Here is a 21,384-nt window from a genome sequence, read left to right as displayed (position 1 = left end):
AGTGCAACAGACCCCAGTGTTGGGGAGGGCCGAGTTTTTGCGGAGGATTCAGGATAAGATACTTTGTTTTATCTGTGTTAATACAGATTCATCTTTGCTTACAAAAGGCGTCAAAACCAGAGAGAAGCTGCTGAAGTCCCATCGGGGATTTTGACAGAAGTAAAGTATCGTCCGCAAAGAGCAGGGTAGGAATTAAACGGCCTGCCAAACGGGGTGCATCTGCTGGTATCCCGGTCAAGTTTATACCAATTGGATTTATTTCCCAAACTCCTATGTCTCTCATGGCCTGTCCCATTATGTTTCTGTATCAAAGTCCATACACTCATCTGTTTGACCTCAAGAATCATCCCGCTTCCTCCCTAGTTGGGAGATTTCTTCTCAGGTGAGGCCTTGGAATCCAGAGAGGATATTCAGAAGGATTTGGGCTTGAACCTGGATAACGATTTTAGATTAGCTCAACTCTTACATTCGGTTGATTCCCGCAAATTATTGGAATTAGCTGGAAGAGAACATGGCTCCAGTGGCATAAAATACAATTTGCAATCTAAACCCAAGCAGAAGAATGTTTCCCGAAGGGAGGGCGTCACAAGGGTGAAGATAACAGAGGAGACTTGAGGTAAGACTTCACATAAAACTGGACACTCATCTGTTTGTGTGCAACACAAAGACAATGAATATGAAAAGTTAAACCAATGGTACTAGTCCCCATGAGGCTTCATAGAATGTTTGGGAGTTAAGAGCTCTGTGGCAAGAACTGTGTAGAGACAGGCGCTTTTTTAAAATCATATTTGTGGTCCTGTGGCTACTGGTCTGATATTTTGTCATGCATTAAAAACATAACAGGCATTCAACTGCCCCCACGCTGCTGCTTGGATTCCCTGGGGATAGCATAATCTAAGCAAACACAAGGAGATGATGGACGGAGACACTCACCCCCAGTCACAGATCTGGGTTCAATCTATCATCGTTCTTTAGTTCACTTTGTCACCCTGGGGTGAGCACTCCATCTATAATCTCCTTGTATTTGATAACATCATCTAGCCACAGATGACCCTGACTGTCAAAGTGATATTGCAACTCTTGTTGGTGGTCAGGCTTGCTTTAGCCCAAGTTTGGAAGCAACAGATTGTTCCTCCCATGAATGTATAGTAGTAGAAGGTCTGGAATATGAATGCTGTAGAAACATTGTCAGCAATATTGCGTGGCTGAGTTTGTAAATTTGACACTGTCTGGATGACATTTAAAACATATATGAAGCATGACCACACCCCCAGGCAAGGGTGGTTGGCCATGTCAGATTTGCTGTGGAAATGGCGGCTTTGTCAGATGGCAATGTCGCCATATTGCTCAATGGGATACAAACCCTCTATTGATTGAGAAAGTCTTTAGACAGAAGAACTTTTTTTATGATGCATTTGAATGTCTACTCCAGTTTGGCCTTGGTAGGCCTTATACCCCCAGTGAGATGTATGCACATTTGTTCGGTATTCCTGCGACATTGATGAAAAGTTATGAAGTGTTTTACAAAAAAGAATCATTCCCTTTCATGTTCTATCACCTTCCAACTCTGCCCACTGAGCAATGCACATACATCTACTGGCAACTTCATGTTCTATGAATAAATGTACATTCGCAGTTCCTTCATAATCCACAGTTATTTTAAACAGGACCTACATTACCACCTTGACTATAGAGCATCACAAAATAGATGTAAGTATAAACTTCCATAACATCTTCACCAGCTGCCATTTCTTTTTGGCAAACTTTTTTGTTTTTCCCCTGAAGGTCCCTTTCTCTTTTGGGAATAGTTTGTTAGATCCCTTATTGATTGGGACCACACAAGTTGCAGACAGTGCCTGAAGATCATCCCTTGGATGATCATTAAGAGAGGAGACCCCATTGATAGGTCCATATAATTCTGGTCTTACAGTAGTAACTGTCTGTGTACCACACTGAAATAGCCCTGGCTGGTGGCAGCTATGTGGAGTGGCTAGGAGCACATAGTCTTGGACTTGCCTATAGGGCAATTAGGCTCAGCCTGATGGCCTGGCCTGAAAGACCAGTGTGTGGGCTGTGTTTGCCAGATGGGTTGATCTTTGCTTTTGATTTCCTAGATATTACTGCAAGCATTGCCTGCAGCAAACACGAATTCATGCAGTCTGCCATACCTTGCAAAATACCTATAAAGTGTGTCTTTACATGTTCAAAACTGGCTCGATTTTCAAATGTGGGCTGCCTTTTTAGCAATCTGGGGCCATATTATTACAATGAGGCACATTTTCCTTGTTAGCACACCTTTCAAAAGGTGAGCTCAGCGCAAGCAAGGAGATTGCTCTATATTGGATTGAATGCACTGCCCCTAGGGCAGAAGAGAACTTGTGCTGCCCTGTGCGTAGAGCATTTAAGTGAAATACGGAGTGGCTTTGAAGCAGCCGCTCTGTGTTTCACTGTGCAGGCTGCAACCCGCCTGCACCTTTAAGAGGGGTGGGAGATCCCCTTGAAGGCTCGTGTTGTGAGTGACTGCACTCGAATGCAAGGGGATGTCTAGAGGGTCCATAGGACCCCCTTCACCCCCCCAAGATAGCTGCCATCTGGGTGCGGACTGACAGTGAGCCACTTTTTAGGTGGTGCACTGTTGGTGTGCCTCCTGACAATTTCTTTACCTTCGCGCCTGATTCTATAATACAGTGCAGGTGCTGAGGCAAAGAGATTCCTTCAATTGCATGGGGTCATGCTCCCATGCAAATGAGGGAACACCCCCTGATCATAGCTCTGGTGCTACATGTGCTCCAGCGCTATCTGTATTACAGAAAGAGGCCACACACACATGGGTGGCCCTTTCTTTAATACCAAAGTGCTCTTTGGACACACAAAGCAGGCACACATGTCCATTGCACCCCTGGAGCACTTTCCTTAATGCAACCCCTGGTTTGCTAATAAGGCCCTGTTGGATATGGCCCTTTTTGCAGGGTTATCCCCAAACTTTTTGCTTCTTCCTCCTTTGTTTTTCCTGACCTGTGTTTTTTGGCAATAGGACTCTGGTCACTTTACCACTGCTAATCAGTACTAAAGTGCATCTTCTCCGGGTGTAAATTGTTATTGTGGTTGGTTATCCATGATTGGTATATTTGTTTTACCAGTAGGTCCCTGGTAAAGTGCAGTGAGTGTGCCAGGGCTGGTAATTCAAATGCTACTAGTGGGCTTGCAAAACTGATTGTGCCACCCACATGAGTAGCCCCAAAGAGATGTCTCAGGCCTGCCACTGCAGTGCCTGTGCGCAGTTTGCTAACTGCCATGTCGACCTGGCCAGTGTACCCACTTGCCAAGCATGACCCTTCCCTTTCTTACACATTGGACACCCCTACGGTAGGCACAAGGTACCCCCCTGGGCAGGGTGCAGTGTATGTGAAAGGTAAGACATGTACTAGTGTGGGTAATGTGTCCCCATAGTGAAATAAAGCCAATTTCATTTTTCACTATTGAGAGGCTATCTTGCCCATAGGACAGAATGGGGAATGCTGTGTAACATGTGTACTTGCATATCTTCCCATAGGAGTGAGAAAGAAACTTGGAGTCTGATATCCCTGAACTCAGAATTTAATAACACATCCTTTAAGAAGGATGGATTTTAAATTCTGTGTTTGAAAATAGCACTTTTAAAAAGTGGCTATTTTCTTGTTCAACCTTTCTGTGTGCCTTTGCCTGTTTGTGTATTGACTGTCTGGTTTGAGAATGAAAGGGACTGGGGTGGCTCCGGGAGTCTGTGTGAGTCAGCACTAGGCTTAATAGGCCGATCTGCATTTGGAGTGGTGGGAGGAGTAGCAAGAAGGTCTGAATAGGGCTGTGCCTGCCTTCCACAATCCTGGCTCCACCCCCTGTGGTGCCTCTGATGACCCTGACCCACACTGACAAAGGAAGAAGTTGTGCACTGGCAGTGTGCACCCAGAACTGGTTTGGACTGGGTCCAGGACCCCTCACACATAGAGAACAAAGACTTTTGTGGTATAAATATGAGAACTGAAACCTCTGAACTTTAAACTGCTTTGGAACTAGGGAGGAACCTTTGCTGAGGAGAAAGGCTGAAGAGCTGAAGGAGAAGTACTGCCCTTGCTGTGTGTCTGGGATTGGCCTGCAGTTGCTATTTCTGCCAAAGAAAGGAGAATGACTTTGCTGTGTGCTGTGTCCCCTGCTTGAAAAAAAGACTTTGCTTTGTCCTGTGTCCTGAAAAGAAAGTCTCCAAGGGCCTGAGAAGAGCTGGCCTCCTGTTGTGGAAACACAGGGATATAAAAGTTTCCAAGACTACTTCACGACCATGAGGAATCCCTGCCAAAGAAGATCATCTGAAGAGACTGAGGCGAAGTACTGCCCTTCTGTGTGTCTGGGGTTGCCGTGCAGTTTGCTGTTTCTACTGAGGAGAGGACCAAGGGACTTTGCTGTGTGCTGTGTCCCCTGCTTGAAGAAGGAATTTGCTGTGTGCTGTGTCCATCTGAAGAAAAGTCTCCATGGGTCTGAGAAGAGCTGGCCTCCTGTTTCTGAAGTCCCAGGACCAAAAGGACTTCACGCCAAGCTTCCCTGAACTTCCTTGCTGGGAGTTCCAGTCTGTCAGGAGGGCCTGTGTGTGAGGCCTGTTTGCTGTTGGGAGCTGGAAGTACGACAAGAGAGAAGCGTGACACAGCCGCAGCAGCCACTGTCACATCATGGAGGGAGCGTGTCGCCGCCGCCGCAGTTCGTCGTCGCATCACCAGGGAAGCGTGTCGCCACCACAGAGGATGCTGTTGCATCACCAGAGAAGCGTGTCGCAGGGCCTGTCGCGGCTCAGAAAACCACTGGGTTCGCCGCACGGCCGTTGGGTGTGCACGCATCGCCTCCACATTGTTGCATCGCAACAGAGACGCCATTTTGTCGCATCGCACCAGATTGTCACAATGCATCGAGGCGCCATCTTGTCGCACGGAACCGGAGCGCAGGAATAATTGACGCATCGCCTTCTCTGCGCCCCTTTTGCTTGTTTTGCGTTCGCACTCGAGGTACTTTGAGACTAAAGTGTCACATTCATCATCTACAAGTTTATTTTTGCAAGAACCTATTTAAAAGACATTCTACTAAGTAACTGCATGTTGGGTTTTTGTCGTTTTGGTCTTTTTTAGTTTAGATAAAGATATTTTATTTTACTTAAACTGGTGTGGTGTCCTTTTGTGGTGTTTTCACTGTGTTACTGTGAGTGTTGGTACAAATACTTAACACATTGCCTTTGATATAAGCCTGTCTGTTTGTGCCAAGCTACCAAGGGGGTGAGCAGGGGTTATCTAAAGTGTGTATCTCCCTAACCCTGACTAGAAGCAAGGGTCCCTATTTGGTCAAAGGTACCTACCTCCGCCAATTAGAGACCCCCATTTCTAACAGGCCCCACTTTTATTTTGGTGACTGTGCCTATTTTTAGCTGCAGTCCGGCCTTGGCTACACCAGAAGAAGCTGTCAATAGAATTCTCCCTTATAAGATGAAGTTGTTTGGCTCGCGCTGATTTGAGGCGCTTTGTGGATGTATTCTTCTATTAGAAATAGTGTTTGCAAACATTACACTTGCTCCTCCATGGCATAGCATTTCATGAACATCAGCTACTTTGATAATAGAGCCTACAATTACAACCAGTTCATCTGCTTTTAGGAGGAATCATAAATGGTCAAAATATTTATTATAGAGAACAAATGAAGTTTGCAAGATGGAGGATGAGGGCTGTCCAAAGAGGATAACACCATTCCACACTTCTGTTTCATGTTTTCCTTTGAGGTACTGTGGAGGTTATACTAGTTCTAGTACTAAGACATTGCCATACTGGAGTTCTGTTTTCCTCTCCTGCTGCTGCCCTTACCAAGCATGGGGGTCTACAGCCAGCCTAGTGTGTCATACAGAGTTACGGCAAGCTAAAGATAGCCTTTGCAGGCTACTCCACTCATCATGATACAGAGGGAGGTTACTGGAAAGTATGCTTCATTGTACAACAATGTTTCTGAATATCCACTGAGTTCCTCTTACCCTACATCAGTGATCAAGATGGCTACCAGAGACATCGGCCACTGCAAGTTTGATCTGCCAAGGACTGTGTCCCTGAACCTGGTTTGCTAGCCAGCTACCCAAATCCAGAGAAGTTTGTAGTTCAATTTATGTGCTCTTGGCTCCTGGACTGTGTACCCACATCTCAACCAAGGTCAGTGTATCTCCACCATTACCCCAGTGTGTGGGCACAAACTCCTTGACAATATCTCTTTGTTTTGCAATTATGCCTAGGCCTTATACAACTGTTGTGTTTTCTTTCTGTTGCACTATTTAGGTGTTTGCAAATGTTTAGGTTTGTGAACACTGTTTATTATCCTCCAAAGAGATGCATACTAAAATGTTGTGATAGAAAGGATACCATCCTCCATTTTGCAATACTGTGTCTGGCAAACATTACCCATTTGAAAACATACTTTTACTATATCCATACTTCAGTGCTTAGCTTGTAAAAGAATAAGTGTTGGCGCCCAAAGCTGTGCTCGGAATCCCACGGCCTGTGCTATTAAATATCAGCGTGCCAAATATCAAGGCTGAGTAATCTTCAAACCACCTCAAGCCTCTTTAATCCACTACCAGACACCCCCTTTCCCTTTAACCTCCCTCTTGCAGTTTCCTCCTTTCTGTCATTGTGACATCATTTTTTTACATCTTTCTCTTTCTCTTTCTTTTCCCTTTTTGTGTTTTCCCTCACTTGCTCTCAAAAAATGTCCCTCCAAGAAAAATAAGTGCCAGTCTACAAAAATGAGTGCTGGTGGCCCGACCGGCAACCACACGCTCAAATTAAGCACTGTCTAAACTGCTTACATTATGTATCATCTATCCTTCAAAATCCACCAAGAAATCCATAATATCTGTCTTCCAATAGGAAGGGTATTATTTGATGTTTTTTAGTGGAGAAAAGTGCAATCAGTCACAATAATGTCAATTTTCTGGAAACATTTAGGTCCATATGTAAGAACGTCTTTTGCAATCACAAACACTGCGAATCGCAGAATCTAGGGTGTATGCGATCGCAAAAGAGACTGTTCCGATGTAGGAAAGCTTTGAGCTTCGCAAAAATGGGAATCGCAAATTTAGCGATTACCATTTTTGCGTAACAAGGAATCTGCGAAAAATATTGCGAATTCACAGTGTGCGGCTCAGTATTTGCACAAATCTCAAATACTGTTCTCAGAAAATGCGAATTTGCAAATCGAGATTTGGCAAAAAATAGCAAATTGCGATTTTATGAAAATCGCAAATTTGCACTTCTCAATTACCACCAACTCTGAACCGTTGGTAACCTGGTGCAACCTATTTAAACAGGCCCACAATGCCACTGGGGCTTCCCAACATGGCTGACCTGTATGTGATAGCCAGGAGGCTGCGTACCCAAGATGCTGCACAGAGAAGGAGACGCCAGGAAAGGATCTACAAAGCACACATCACCCTCTTCCAGTGGACGCAGGAGGACATCCATGTGCACAACAGGCTGCACCCAGACAGCATCCTGGAGTTGATAGAGGAACTGACACCCAAACTTGAACACTCCACATACAGGGAACACACCATTCCTACCCACATACAGGTTTTGTGCTCACTGCACCTCCTAGCATCAGGGAGTTTTCAGGGGGTGATAGTCACAGCAGGAGGGGTCTTTCAGAGTGCACTATCGTGCTTTTTCCACGCTTTCCTTGATGCTATGGTTCAGAGGATGCATCACCATATCCAATTCCCAAGCACACAGCAGGACCTAGATCAGACCAAGTAAGAATTCTACCAAATAGCTCAATTTCCCCACGTCATTGGCTGCGTAGATGGGACCCATGTCACACTGTCACCCCATCACAGAATGAGTATGTTTTTAGAAACAGAAAACCATATAATTCCCTGAACCTCCAGGTAGTGTGCAATGCTAAACATGTTATCACGGATATTGTGGCTAAATTCCCAGGAAGTACACACGACCCATTCATTTTTCGCCACAGTGGATTACATCGCAAACTCACAAATGGCAGGTTTGGAGAGGGCTACCTGCTAGGTAATTGCATGGCACACACACACACAACAAGGGAAGGTTTAAACTGGCAGGACAGTACTTAACATCAACCTACTTTTGCCCTGCAGGTGACAGTGCGTATGCTGTACGTGACTACATCCTCACACCGTACCGGAATCCAGCCACAGCAGCAGAGCGGAGGTACAACAGTGCCCACAGAGCCACACACTGCACCATTTAGAGGACCTTTGTAATCCTTAAAAGCCATTTTGGTGCTTCCATGAGAGTGGAGGTGCACTGCAGTACAGCCCAGAAACATGTTGCAAAATCGTGGTTGCCTGCGCAATGCTACACAACATCGCTACTAAGAAGGGCATCCCAGTGGATCTGACAGATGCAGACACATCAGATGAGGAGGAACCAGCTCCACAACGCAGATGTGCACGTGGTGCCGAGGCGGCTGCTGGGCACCTGAGACGTGATTACATCACACAGAACTACTTCTAGGTGAGAAATGAGGACACAATGCCAAATAATGATGCTCAAGTATGATGTTTATTTCCTTAACTGCAGGAGTAAATCGGTCACACGGCGTGACTTAAATGTTGATGATTGCACATGTTTAGGTCACAGTGCTATTATTGCCATGAGTCACTCAGTCCATATGGTATGTGTTGCATCACACATAGCCATGAGTACATGCTATCTCTTCAACTCCTACGTGCATGCCCTGTTGCCCCTCATTCAGGCTGCACACTGACCTCACTGCAGTCTTCCACTGCTCTCCCCTGGCACCCACTCTGGTGTCTATCTACAGGAAGTGCTGGAGTGATGCTGCTCCTGCTGGACTGTTCGCCCCTATCCAATATGCCCAGTGTCCCTATGCCACCTGTGGCAACCGCACGCATCTGGTCCACAGCATGTGTGACCTGCACCAGGTCCCTACCCACATCCTGGCAGCAGTGGGCCATTTCATGCTGCATATTAACACATCTCCTGGCCAGCAGGGATATGGCGGTGGACTGACGGTTCACAGCTCTACTGTACAGGCCCATCCGGGTGTGTAGACGGTGTTTCTCCCTGCGCCTGGCTACCCTGTCTCTCCTTTTCTCCCTGCACAGTCCTTCCATAGCACCTGTCATGGAATTGACACTGAGCCGCAACTCAGACATGTTGTGATTATGTGCTGCAAGTTGGCGCTGTATTGACCTTATGCCTTTCACTTGCAGGCGCTGTGTTTTTAACATGTTGCCCTCAAGACCAGAGAACACTGTGTCTTCTTCGGAAGGAGCATTGTTGGTGGAGGTCCGTGCCCTGCGTCTTGACCCACTCCCATTTGAAGTTTGAACAGTGGACTGTGGTGTGTGCTGCCTTGCATGTTGCCTTGGGACTGCCTGTGCCTCCTCAGCTGTATCTGTGGACTCTGCCTCCATCAGTGGCAGTGTAAGACTAAGTTGCGCAGTCTGCCTGCCGCAGGGTCTGTCTGTCTTGCTGCGCCCTGCTCCTCCTGCCCTGCCACGTTCACATTTGCTGGTGTCTCCACCCCTTCTGCCACGGTTGCCTGTGTTGTCAGTGGTGCTGTAAATTTAAATGCACACATTAATTGTGTGTCATGTTTAACTTTTGTTATGCATTAAAGTTTGCAAATATCTAATCACATTACTACTACTTCTCTGTTTTACACATTCCAAGTATGAATCATCCCTATTTCCCCTTGCTATGTTTCACAGGGCCAGGTATCAGTGAATGGGACTACATATCCCATAATGTAATTCTGGGTGTGCTTGTGGACATGTACTGGAGTTGCACTCAGGCTGGGTGTTTGGGGCTGTAAGTGGGCTGGTTAGGTTTTGGGGTTGGCATGCATCTTACCTTGTCTGGTGTCTGTATGTTCGGAGCTGTCCAGGTCAGCCACGCCAGTCACACTTTCAGGCATAAGCGTGCCCTCCAGCAGCTCCTCCAGGGGCGTAGGCTCTGGTGCTGATGACGTCCCAACTCCGGTCAGTTTAGCCTCAGCCAATCTGGTGGCCACCCTTTCCTTTGACCTTTGCTGCATATCATACCACAGCTTTTCGTAGGTCTTCAACTGTGCGGTGTGTGACGCCAATTGCGTTCACTTTCTCCTGAATGTCACTCCAGATTTTCCTTTTCCTTGCGTCTGGCACAAAAAGTACATTTTTCCCGAATAGGAGGTCATGTTGCTTTACTATTTCCTCTGTGAGGACCTCAAGCTCCCTCTCACTAAATTTTTGTTTCCTTTCTCTTGGGTTTTCTTCTGGCTGCTTCTCACTCCCCTGGGACTCCATTTCTCCTTCCTGCAACTGCTGTGCAAAAAACGTCACTCCCTCCTCACTGGCTCTCAGTCAGCTTCTGACTCTGACACAGGTGCCGGTAATCAGGTGCAGCATGGGCAGTCACACTTCCTGGTTGTGATGTTATCATTCTGCACCTGAATTGCTGTTTCCCGGAATTGCGATTCCTTAATAGTGATTACGCTAGTAAGGAATCGCAATTTGAGTAATCGCTATGCGATTCTGCGATTTTTGGGTAATCGCTATTTTTTGGCGAAATTTTACCTACATCGCGATTTGCGATTCTGATAATGCGATTTGAAGAAAATCGCATTTTTGGAATCACAATTCCATTTTTACCTACATAGGCCCCCTAGTTATTTATAAAATATTTAAATTTATGAAAGCTGAGTTTTAACTTTCAGATAATTGGTGAGACATGGCCTTGAAGTTTAAATGCACATCTACTGTTGTATTTTTTTTTATGCCATGATATGTTCTAAGGATGTAAATTTTATATAGAAATGTATGTTCACTTAATGGAAATATTGACATGGGAGGCTGTGTGAGCTTGGTCGAATATATAATGTACATAATATATTTTAAGAACGAGGTGCTGGTTTTAATGGATTTGTTCTACGAATTTGAAGAATTCTATGCCTGTTGTTGGGCTTCACAAATGAATATGTATTGTTAAAAATCTGATAAATGTGATATCATTAAAGAATGGAAAAAAATGGAGCCTTGACAGAAGCGTACATGTAATGACTCAGATCAAGGAGGGGGGCCATATCTCATTTATGATAGTAGTAAGAACAGAATTATGTGAATGTTGAAAAAGCTGTGAAGCTAAAAATGAAATGAATTGTTCCCTGCAGTTGGAGGTAATGCAAATGATATTCTTGAACTTGATTCAAGGACTGTGTAATTTGTTGTTGTATTGTGAAGAAAAGTATGTAATATAAGACAGTTAATGGATTTTTGCAAAGAATTTAATTTTAAGATATCAAAGACATGAATTATGTTCTAATAAAAAAAGACACTATTTTAGAGTACTATTGAAACTGTGCAACAAAGCGTAGGTGGATGTCTGCATGGATGTTAATGTTAGTGTGAATGCAAGGTTTCCAAAGAATAATGGTAAGACAGTTGCATTACTTCTTTGAATTTTCAGTCTCTTTTTCATTTTCATGACCTTACTGGGGCTACCCTTTTTATATTAAACCTAAGCACAATAATTTCCCACATGTAAGTCATACTTGGCCTCAGATCAAGCAAGGAAATTGTGTATTATATGGTGTGGTTGTGAGATCTCACCATATAATACACTCACAATACTCCTGTCCGACTCCTTTGTAAACTCTTTAGCTCCACCCTGGGTAACTGTGGCTTAGAGCAGTCAGGCTTAAACATTGGAACAAGTGTAAAGCATTTAGAAGTATCAAAACAACAAACTAAACAAGTCACACAACATGAAAGAAATCCAACACCAATTTATAAAAATAAATTGTTGTATTGAATTTTTAGACCCCCAAAATTAACATATTCTGCCAAAGGATTCCGGAGATATAGATTTTTAAGGAAAATGTAAAGAACTTCTTTTCACTTAAATTCCAACAAGCATTGTTAACTAAGAATACGATGATAGTGGTTAAGGCAAAAGAGTATTCTACAATCTTCTTTGTCCCAGATTATGATATCTGGTGATAACTCCTAGAGGACGAATCACAAATTGCCCCCAATAAGCAAACTTTAAACTAATCAAAAGGGAGAATCACTCTCGGAGTACCTAATTCCCTCATATTACATAAAGGTTCCTTTGTTCAGTCGTATACTACCAATTATTGATAGTCATCCATTACATACACATTAGTCTTGTAATTTATATCAAAGAAGAACGGCTACAATCTTCATCTATGAAACACAAAGGGGCATATTCTCAAGAACGTGTGATAACCATCGCAAAAGTTACTTAACGCAACTTCCAACATCGCAGCCAATCAAGGGAAAATTACGCTGTGTTAACGAAGCATTCTCAACACGGCGGTACCATGCGATAGTCTCCAGATAACGCGTCAAATGACCGCGTTAAAATCAACGCCACGCCGTAAAAATGCAAAACGCTAATGCTAAATAAGCTGCGATGAGGCCAATCGTGATACAAAAATCAGCAAGCACCAGCTACAGGCCTGCAAGTCACAAGCAGGTGATGGATTAAAACCATGATCTCTTGACTTGGTAAGAGTATTCTGCATCATTCAGAAACTCTGTCCATCACCACCCCCTTTTCCAAAATCGATTTTATCCACACTATGGGGCCGATTAGGATGGCGGACGGACTTGCGTCCGTCCGCCACCCTTGAGGAGGAGGGAACGTCCGCAGGGGCTGCGGCGTTCCCTCCGTGCTGATTAGGATGTGACCACCAGGGTGGCGGTCACATCCTCTATATTTAACATTGCGGCGGGTGCAGCTTCAAGCTGCACCCGCCGCAATGTTAAAAAAGCATGTGTTACATTTACATGCACAAAGCGGCAGGCACCGCACGGTGCCTGCTGCTTTGTGCACGCAAATGAGGGGGGGACCATAGGTACCCCCCATGTGCACCCCTCACCCCCCATTCACCCAGGGGGCCCGCAACGGGCCCCCAAAGTGAATGTCCGTATGCTTTTCCATGGCGGAAAAGCCGCCGTGGAAAAGCAGTTTTACACAACCATCATAATATGGCGGACGGTGTCTCATAGACACCGCCTGCCATGTTATAGCTTTTCCGCCGCGGTCGGAAGCCGACCGCAGCGGAAAAGCGGCGGACGGAATTCCAGACCCACCAGCCATCCTAATTTGGCGGTGGGTCTTTGGTGACTCCGCAGAGGATTTTCCGTCTCCTCCGGGCCGGAGGTGGCTTCCGCCGGCCCGGAGGAGGCGGAAAATCCTCCATCCTAATCGGCCCCATAGTGTGGGAGGGTATACTCAGACGTGAGTCCCTTGCTCATTGCACCATCAGGATTCAAGCAAGCCGGGCCGACGAAGGCTGTGATGCCAGAAACCGGTCCCCGGAAGCTTGTCTCCTTCCCAGTATAAGAATTGGCTTGGTAGTTTGGTTTGCCCTGTTCCCATCATGCACTGGGACAGGAACAGACTAATTTGCATATAGCCAGGTTCTGAGCTGGGATGGTGCAATGAGCTAAAAAACAGGTGATGGATTAAAACCATGATCTCTTGACTTGGTAAGAGTATTCTGCATCATTCAGAAACTCTGTCCATCACCACCCCCTTTTCGAAAATCGACTGCAAGTCACAAGCGTCAGGCGGGAAAAATCACCATAAAAGTAGAAACAAAATGACAAACAAATGCCAAACAACAGCAAAGCACAATGGATGGTGCCGGAGCAAGTACGACGGAGAACCAGAACCCTACAAGCCCCCCCAGAGGACCTGCCTGGAACCTCAGGGTCAGGGAAGGCCAAGGAGAAGAAGAGTAGGAAGAAGCGCTTCAGTCCGCAGGAAAAGAGGATCCTGATAACGGAGGTGGTCAAACACCATCAGCAATTGTTTGTCACCTCCACTGTGTCCTTGCCAACCAAAAATGGCCTGTGGCAGTCCATCGTGGACAAGGTGAATGTAGTCGGAGTGCTGAAGAGGACAATGGAAGAGATAAAGAGGTGCTGGAATAACGTCAATCGCTAAACCAAGCTGAAACTCGCAAACAACCGGAAGGCAGCAATGCAGACTGGATGTGCCAGCCCTGCGCCACAGGAGGAGCTGGACGAGATGAAGGAAATGATGTCCACAGTCATCAGTGGGGAGACGGTGATTGGAGTTGGGGGACCTGACACTGCTCAACATAACCGGACACAACCGCAACAGGGTGAGTAATTACCAGGGACTGGGGGGACAGGGGAAATGGCACAATGGCACACATACGCAATTGAGCTGAGCACATCTGCAGACAAACCATGCCCCAGACCCTAACTCCCACCACGATACAAATGTACACAAGTATGCAACACCTCAGCACTGTATAAGCACAGTAGTCAAAGGCACATCACAGAAAAGTGATAAGGGGCAGCAAAACAGAGCAGCATGGGCCACCCCCCCGAAATGCAGCACACAGACATTACATGCAGAACACAGCAACACTACCAACAATGTGGCACAAACCGCAAGATGTCCACAGCAGAACACAGGACACAACTGGTGCCTACTGGGTGCAGTCACTGGCCAATCACAAGTAGCATTGCAGGGATATGTGAGATGACTATTGAGGTTCTGTGAATTCTGAACCCGTGGGTTCCATTTTGTGTATGGCAGCCATTTTGTGGTTGCCCTCACATAGGCCGATGACTGTGGCTGAACTAGTCTTTTAAGGACATGTACACCTTAGCTCGAGTTCGTGCTGACTCCTGTTTGACCTGAGTGAACTGACCCTGTTGCCTGAAGCTGACCTTGTTAAACCAGTTCCTGCCCTTTAGCTGATCAAGATTAAGGATCAGAGCACAGGACATCATAAAGTTTTACTGCACACAAACATGCCTTATCCTACTTCTATCTGTTTCTGTTTCTTCTTTTATGGTCTAAATACGATATGGGTTGTGGTCCTTTTTATTATGGGTTTGTCCGGCTTGTCTAAAGAAGAATGTTGGGTTTGTTCAATGATTGATTATGGGCCGGAAAACTGTAAAATGGGTTTGTCGTCATGCAATACTTTCGTTGTGGAAACATGTGATTGGTTAAACTGTAAACAAGGAATGTTTGCCTGAAGCATAATGTTTGGCATAAAAAGGGATGACTTGCTTTGTAAAGTTGAGCAGTCTCCTGAGAACTCATACCGTGATGATTTCTAGGACTTCTGTTACTGGCTGCAGCCAATAAATTTGATCTTTGACGCCACTCTGAAGTATCCCGTGTCTCTGTATTCTAAGACAGGTGAACCCGAAGACTTTGGGCGTGCCCCTGGGGCCGCTGGGTTCTAAAACCCGGTTCTTCAGTTGGCGCTTCCAACATGGGGCGACTTCAGCGGTACTGGTCCAAGCCTGAAGATCGTGAGGAGCTTCGTGAGGAAATTCTGGAGGATGGCCACCACTTCATCGACCCCGGCATGTCGAACGTGGACTGAAGGTCTTTGCTGCGAGGCTTCCCGCTTTCCTGACGGCTACGAAGGACTGCTGCCCTGACTGTCGCCCTGTCTTGGACCTATTTGTGATGCTTTGTACGGCGAGATGATAGATGGGTCTTCTGGTGGCGTGACTTATACCTCAGTTAAGTATAAGTGGGTCGCTCCCAGTCCTTAGTTTTTGGTTCTTTGGTTCTTAGTCTGTTTGGTCCTTAGTTTTGATTTGAAAATTGCAAGTTCCAAAGCCGAGGGACTCGTATATTTGCGAGACTATCGTTGTAGATAATCCCATGAAGTTTGAAGCTAATTTAGTGAGCGAAGATGCCTAGTCTTAGCAAAATTAGGAGGATATTCTGTTGTGGTTGTAACAGGGATTCCAGATTGGAGGATTCATGTCCGATACCTCCAGTTGGAACTCCGACTTATGAGCTCTATTCTAAACACGGTGTGGGCCCCATTACGTTTAATGAAGTATGGGTCCGCTATACTAGAAAAGATGGTGTCTTACAATGGCCCCAACATGGTAGCTTTGATACAGAGATTTTAGACAATTTGGAAACTAAATTATTTAGGAAGAAAGCCCTGCCGGCAATGTTTGACTCCTTTCGCCTTTGGCGTAAAGAAGCCAGACAACGAGAAATTAAACAAGCTAAAAGAGATAAAAGAGAAAAGGATGTATCAATAATGCAAGCTGCTAGGCAGTTTAAAGAAAACGAAGAAGATAAAGCAATTGAGGTGTCAGATAGGCAACATAATATGGCTATTGATAAATGTTATCCAGCTTTGCCATCTCTTCTTAAGAATGCAACGAAGGACCCTGAGAAGGATCCTTTGATGTCACATTTGTTGAGATTACCAGCCCCTTATGCACAGAGTGCTACGGCACCTCCGCAACCTCCAGTTGCACAACCTCTTGTTGCTGTTCAGCCACCGGCTCCTCCTCAGCTGGTTCTTCCTCCTACGGCGCAGCCTCCTCTGGGGCCGCAGACTTTGCTATCGGTTTTGTCTGGAACTACTTTGCCTTACTCTCCTGTACCTTCAACTTCTCTTGCTACTAAACCTACACTTCTATCACCTCAAAATACTTTGTCTCCTATCCTTATGACAGCTTCTCCTTCTGCTCGACAACGACTGACTGATACTGTTCCTGGTCTTTTGTCTCCTTTCTTTGGGTCATTTAGTATGACCCCTGTTTCTGCATGTAAACAAATGCGTAGTCAGCTACCTGGTTCCGAAGAGCGGGCAGTGTTAGATCTCTTGGCTCGCAGATGGATTTCGAATGTTTCGAGGTATAATTTAGAGTCAGTTATGGATGTTTTCCTGCAGTGGGAAGCACCCAAGCAAAGATATGTGTTTGATGAAATGTGTACTTTCCTCCGTGAGGAATGGGCAGATAATGATTTGGGTTCAGTTCCCGTAGAGTTGCTAAATGTCCAGTCTGAGTTTGCGAAAGGGACGATACTGGGTCCCGGAGTTGAGGAAGCAGTTACGATAGTACTTGCGTTTAGGAGCGATTTCCCCTCTCAGCGATTGTTTGAGCCTGATTCCGAAGTCAGGAGAAAGGTACGACAATATCCAATGAGAGAGGTTCCCCCAGTTTGGAGAGAAGGGGATGCATACGCTAATCCGCCTGTTCTGCCTCATTTTCAGAGAGTATGTTATGTTATGTTATGTTATGTTATGTTATATATTGTCTTTTATAGCGCTCGGCTACTCACAAAGAGTGACCCGGCGCTTTTATTGAGAACCTGTATCAAGGTAACACAACACAGCAATAAAAACAGATTAACAAAACAAAGAAACAGGATAGACAGCATAAGAGGCAAAAATCCAGGTTTTAAGGCCCTTCCTAAAGGTAAGCAGATTAGTGGCACCACGTAGAGCAAGAGGCAAAGTATTCCACAGCTGTGGCGCTAGCAACCTAAAGGAGCGGCCTCCAATACGAGCCCTTTTTACTCGCGGGACCACCGCAAGAAACAAAGATTCAGATCTTAGAGATCGGGCCGGGTGATAAAAGGCAAGTCTCCTTTGGAGGTATTGTGCTCCCAGTATGGGTACATGTGCCATGTGCCATGTAAGAGAGTAGAGGTTTTGGCCCTTAAACAGTCTTTACCTGATCCCCGTAAAAATCCAGCTGACTATTACAAAGAATTGTCCCAGACAGTTGACGCATGCATCATGAATTTAGCCGATACAGATATGCTGTTGGGTAATGTAGTACCTCAACCTCTATGGGCAAAGATTTGTCATGAGGATCATGCGGTTGAATTAGGTGACTCATGGCTCAATATTGCTGCTGCGAATGCTAGACAAGTTGGTGGTTCTAAGCCTGAGCCTCTAGTTGCAGATTTACCTGGCAGAATTATCAACCTTATTAAGACAATGATGCCGGCTTTACGAGTGAATTGGGACAAGTTAGCAGCATGCAAACAGAAGAAAGATGAAAGTGTGTCACATTTCTTCACTAGGTTTGAAGAAACATTCATAGATCATAGTGGTCAAGATATGAGTACGGAAGGTGGACAAAGATTGTTCGTAGATAAGTTTGTCTTTAACCCCTTCACTCCCGTGGCTATTCCGCCGCAGTGCTAAGGGGGCAGGGCGGCCGCGCGGCGGGCGCATGCTGGTGACGGAACCGCTCCGTCACCAGCCGCGGTTGCGCTGTGCTCATGACGGAGCGGTTCCGTCACGGCCCGCCCGTTCAATGGAACGCTCAGCGCAGGCGCGGAATCCGCGCCACGCAGGCGTGCCGAGCGGGCCGTGACGGAACCGCTCCGTCATCAGCACAGCGCGACCGCAGCTGGTGACGGAGTGGTTCCGTCACCAGCAGGGGAGGGGTTAACTTACTTCCTAAACTGTGTAATAAGTTGAAAGATTCCGAGAGTTCTTGGGCTGTTTCCTCGTCGGCCCAGATATTGGCGACTGCACCGTACTACGAGAATAGGGATAAGGATGAGAAAGATAGAGTAGTGGAGAAGACTAAAGACTTGAAGACAAAAGTTCTTTTGCAGCAGGCGTATCCGCCTCGCTCGAATCAGCAAGAGTCACAGCAACATTCACAGTTTCAGCAACCTCCACAGTTTCAGAGAATATCACAGAAGCCTGAGTATTTTGCTCCAAGACCACCTTTGGGTCTGAATCAGTGTGCGTATTGTAGGGAGGAAGGTCATTACAAGAATGAGTGTCCTGTTTTACGACAATGTACAAGTGGTATGTTGGGTCTGAGAAGTCGTGGTGGTTTCCAGCAAGCATCTAGAGGTAGAGGACGTGGTGCGTTTCCTCAGAACGAACGTTCTTTTCCTCCTCAGAGTTCAATGAATTATTTTGATCAGCAGAATGTACAGACTGGCAGATCTACGCAATACTACACTGACGATTATTATGTTGAAAATGAGGGTACTAGTTATAATGATGGCTAGGACAGCCATGGACAAAGAGAGGGAGAAGTGTCAGTTCCAGTAGACCAGAGTGGACCTTATGTTGCAGTAATTACATCAGGTGTAGTAGAGCCTTTTCTTTTGAATACTGGTGCAGCAAAGAGTTCTATCATGCACTCTACTCCCTGGCGCACCTTTGTCTGGCTTAACGAATGTTTCGGTAGGATTTTCTGGCGCCCCGGTACGTAATCCAGTTTCTAGTCCTTTGTCTCTTCCCATTGGGCCTTGTGAATTGGAAGCACCCCTTATTCTAACGACAGGTTGTGGTGAGAATTTGTTGGGTTTGGATTTGTTAAAAAGATTGCATGTGACATTGTATTGTTCTCCTTCGTGAGTACATCTTACATTGGGTAAGAAAGTGATCTCTCCAATGTATTTATCTAAAGATCGACTTCCACTGGAATTGCGTTCTCTCCATGATACTCTTTGGGCTACTGGTCCTAATGATGTGGGTCTTTTGGAGATTCCACCCTATGTTGTTACGCTCAAATCGAATGTTAAATTGCCACGTATTCCCCAATATCGGATTTCGAGTGATGGTGAAAGAGCGCTTTTAGCGATTATCTATGATTTGATTGAGAAAGGTGTGATTGAGGAAACGAGAGGTAATGTGTGTAACAGTCCTGTTTTGCCTGTCCTGAAACACACTGACTCTTCTCAGCCACCTGTTTACAGGTTTGTGATCGATCTTAGAGAGGTTAACAAGATTGTTGTGCCACAGTTTTCAGTTGTTCCGGATATTACTGCTTTGTTGACTTTAATTCCTGCTTCAGCTGCCTGGTTTTCAGATTTAGACTTGAAAAATGCTTTCTTCAGTATCCCAATCGCTGAGGAGAGTAGAGATATTTTTGGCTTCTCTTTAGGAGGCCGAAGCTTCCGGTTTAAGAGAGCTCCCCAAGGCTATTGTGAAAGTCCCTCCATTTATAGTCAGGCTTTGAAAACTCAGCTTGATACTCTTGTGTTACCTGCTGGTGCTGCTCTTATACAGTATGTGGATGATCTGTTAGTGGCCGCTGATGATGAGAAAACTTGTAAAGAAGCTACTCTTTCTTTGTTGCGACATTTGTCGGACTTGCATCATAAAGTGTCACCTTCTAAGTTGCAGTATTGTCGCCAAGAAGTGACCTACTTAGGTCATCTCTTGTCAAAGGAGGGAAGAAGGTTGACTCCAAAACGAATTCAAGCGATTGCGCAAATGACTGTACCAAGCACACAGAGAGAAGTGCGTGCTTTCTTGGGTATCACGTCGTATTGTAGACAGTGGATTCCAAATTTCTCTCTATTGGCGAAACCTCTGTTGGCTTTGACTTGTAAAGATACACCGAATCCTCTTCCGTGGTCTGATGATTGTCAGAAAAGTTTTTCTGAATTGTGTGATGCGTTGTGTTCTGCTCCAGTGATGGGGACTCCTGACTACAGTAAGCCTTTTACACTCTATGTTCACGAGAGAGAGGGTTGTGCATTGTCAGTTTTGACTCAACAGTCTGGTGATAAGCAGCGTCCATGTGCGTATTTCTTGTCAACTTTAGATCCGGTAGCTAGAGCGTAGCCAAGCTGTTTGAGAGCTACAGCGGCAGCGGCTGTTTCCATCCGACCGACTGCTGGATTGGTGATGGATAATACGTTGGTTGTGATGGTCCACATGCAGTGGAAACTTTATTAAATCGAACCAAGACTCAGCACCTTACTAGTGCGAGGTTGTCGGGTTATGAGTTGACGCTTTTGCCTAGTCATGTGCACATCAAGCGGTGTAATGTATTGAATCCAGCAGCATTGTTGCCGATTTCTGTGGATACAGATGGTCAGAAACAGCATGATTGTTTTTTGAGGACGGAAGAGGAAACAAAGGGTAGAATCGATCTGAAAGACACTCCTCTTTTGGATCCTGATGGTACGCTATGGGTTGATGGGTCATGCTACAAGCCCCCGAATGGTGATACGACTGCAGCATATGCCGTTACGACATTATGCACAATTGTTGAAACTGCACGAGTGAGCTATAATTCGGCACAAGCAGCGGAATTGATTGCATTAACGAGAGCGTGTATTCTGTCTGAAGGAAAGAGAGTGAATGTGTATACCGATAGCCAGTACGCGTTTGGGGTTTCACACAGTTTTGGACACTTGTGGAAAGAAAGGGGATTTGTCACATCCCATGGGACTAAGATTCAACATGGGCAGTTGGTGAATGAGCTTCTTGAGTCATTTACTTTGCCGAAGCAAGTTGCGATTGCGAAGTGTAGTGCTCACCGGAAGGTTACGGAAGATGTTGGTCGAGGTAATGCATTTGCGGATGAAGTTGCGAAAGAAACAGCGAAAAATGTGATGAGTCGAATGTATGTTGCAGGCCCTGCGAGATGGATTGGTGCAGTTGGAATGTGTGGAGATACGATTGAGAGTGTGAAATCAATCCAGGTTGAAGCCACTGAAAATGAAAACAGTGTGTGGAGAGAAACTACGGATAGATTGGATTCGACTGGTTGTTGGGTTGAGTTATAGAATTATGCTCCAG

The sequence above is a fragment of the Lissotriton helveticus genome, chromosome 2_1, assembly GCF_964261635.1.
Source record: "Lissotriton helveticus chromosome 2_1, aLisHel1.1, whole genome shotgun sequence".
Taxonomy (NCBI): Eukaryota; Metazoa; Chordata; class Amphibia; order Caudata; family Salamandridae; genus Lissotriton; species Lissotriton helveticus.
This window is presented reverse-complemented; position numbering follows the sequence as displayed.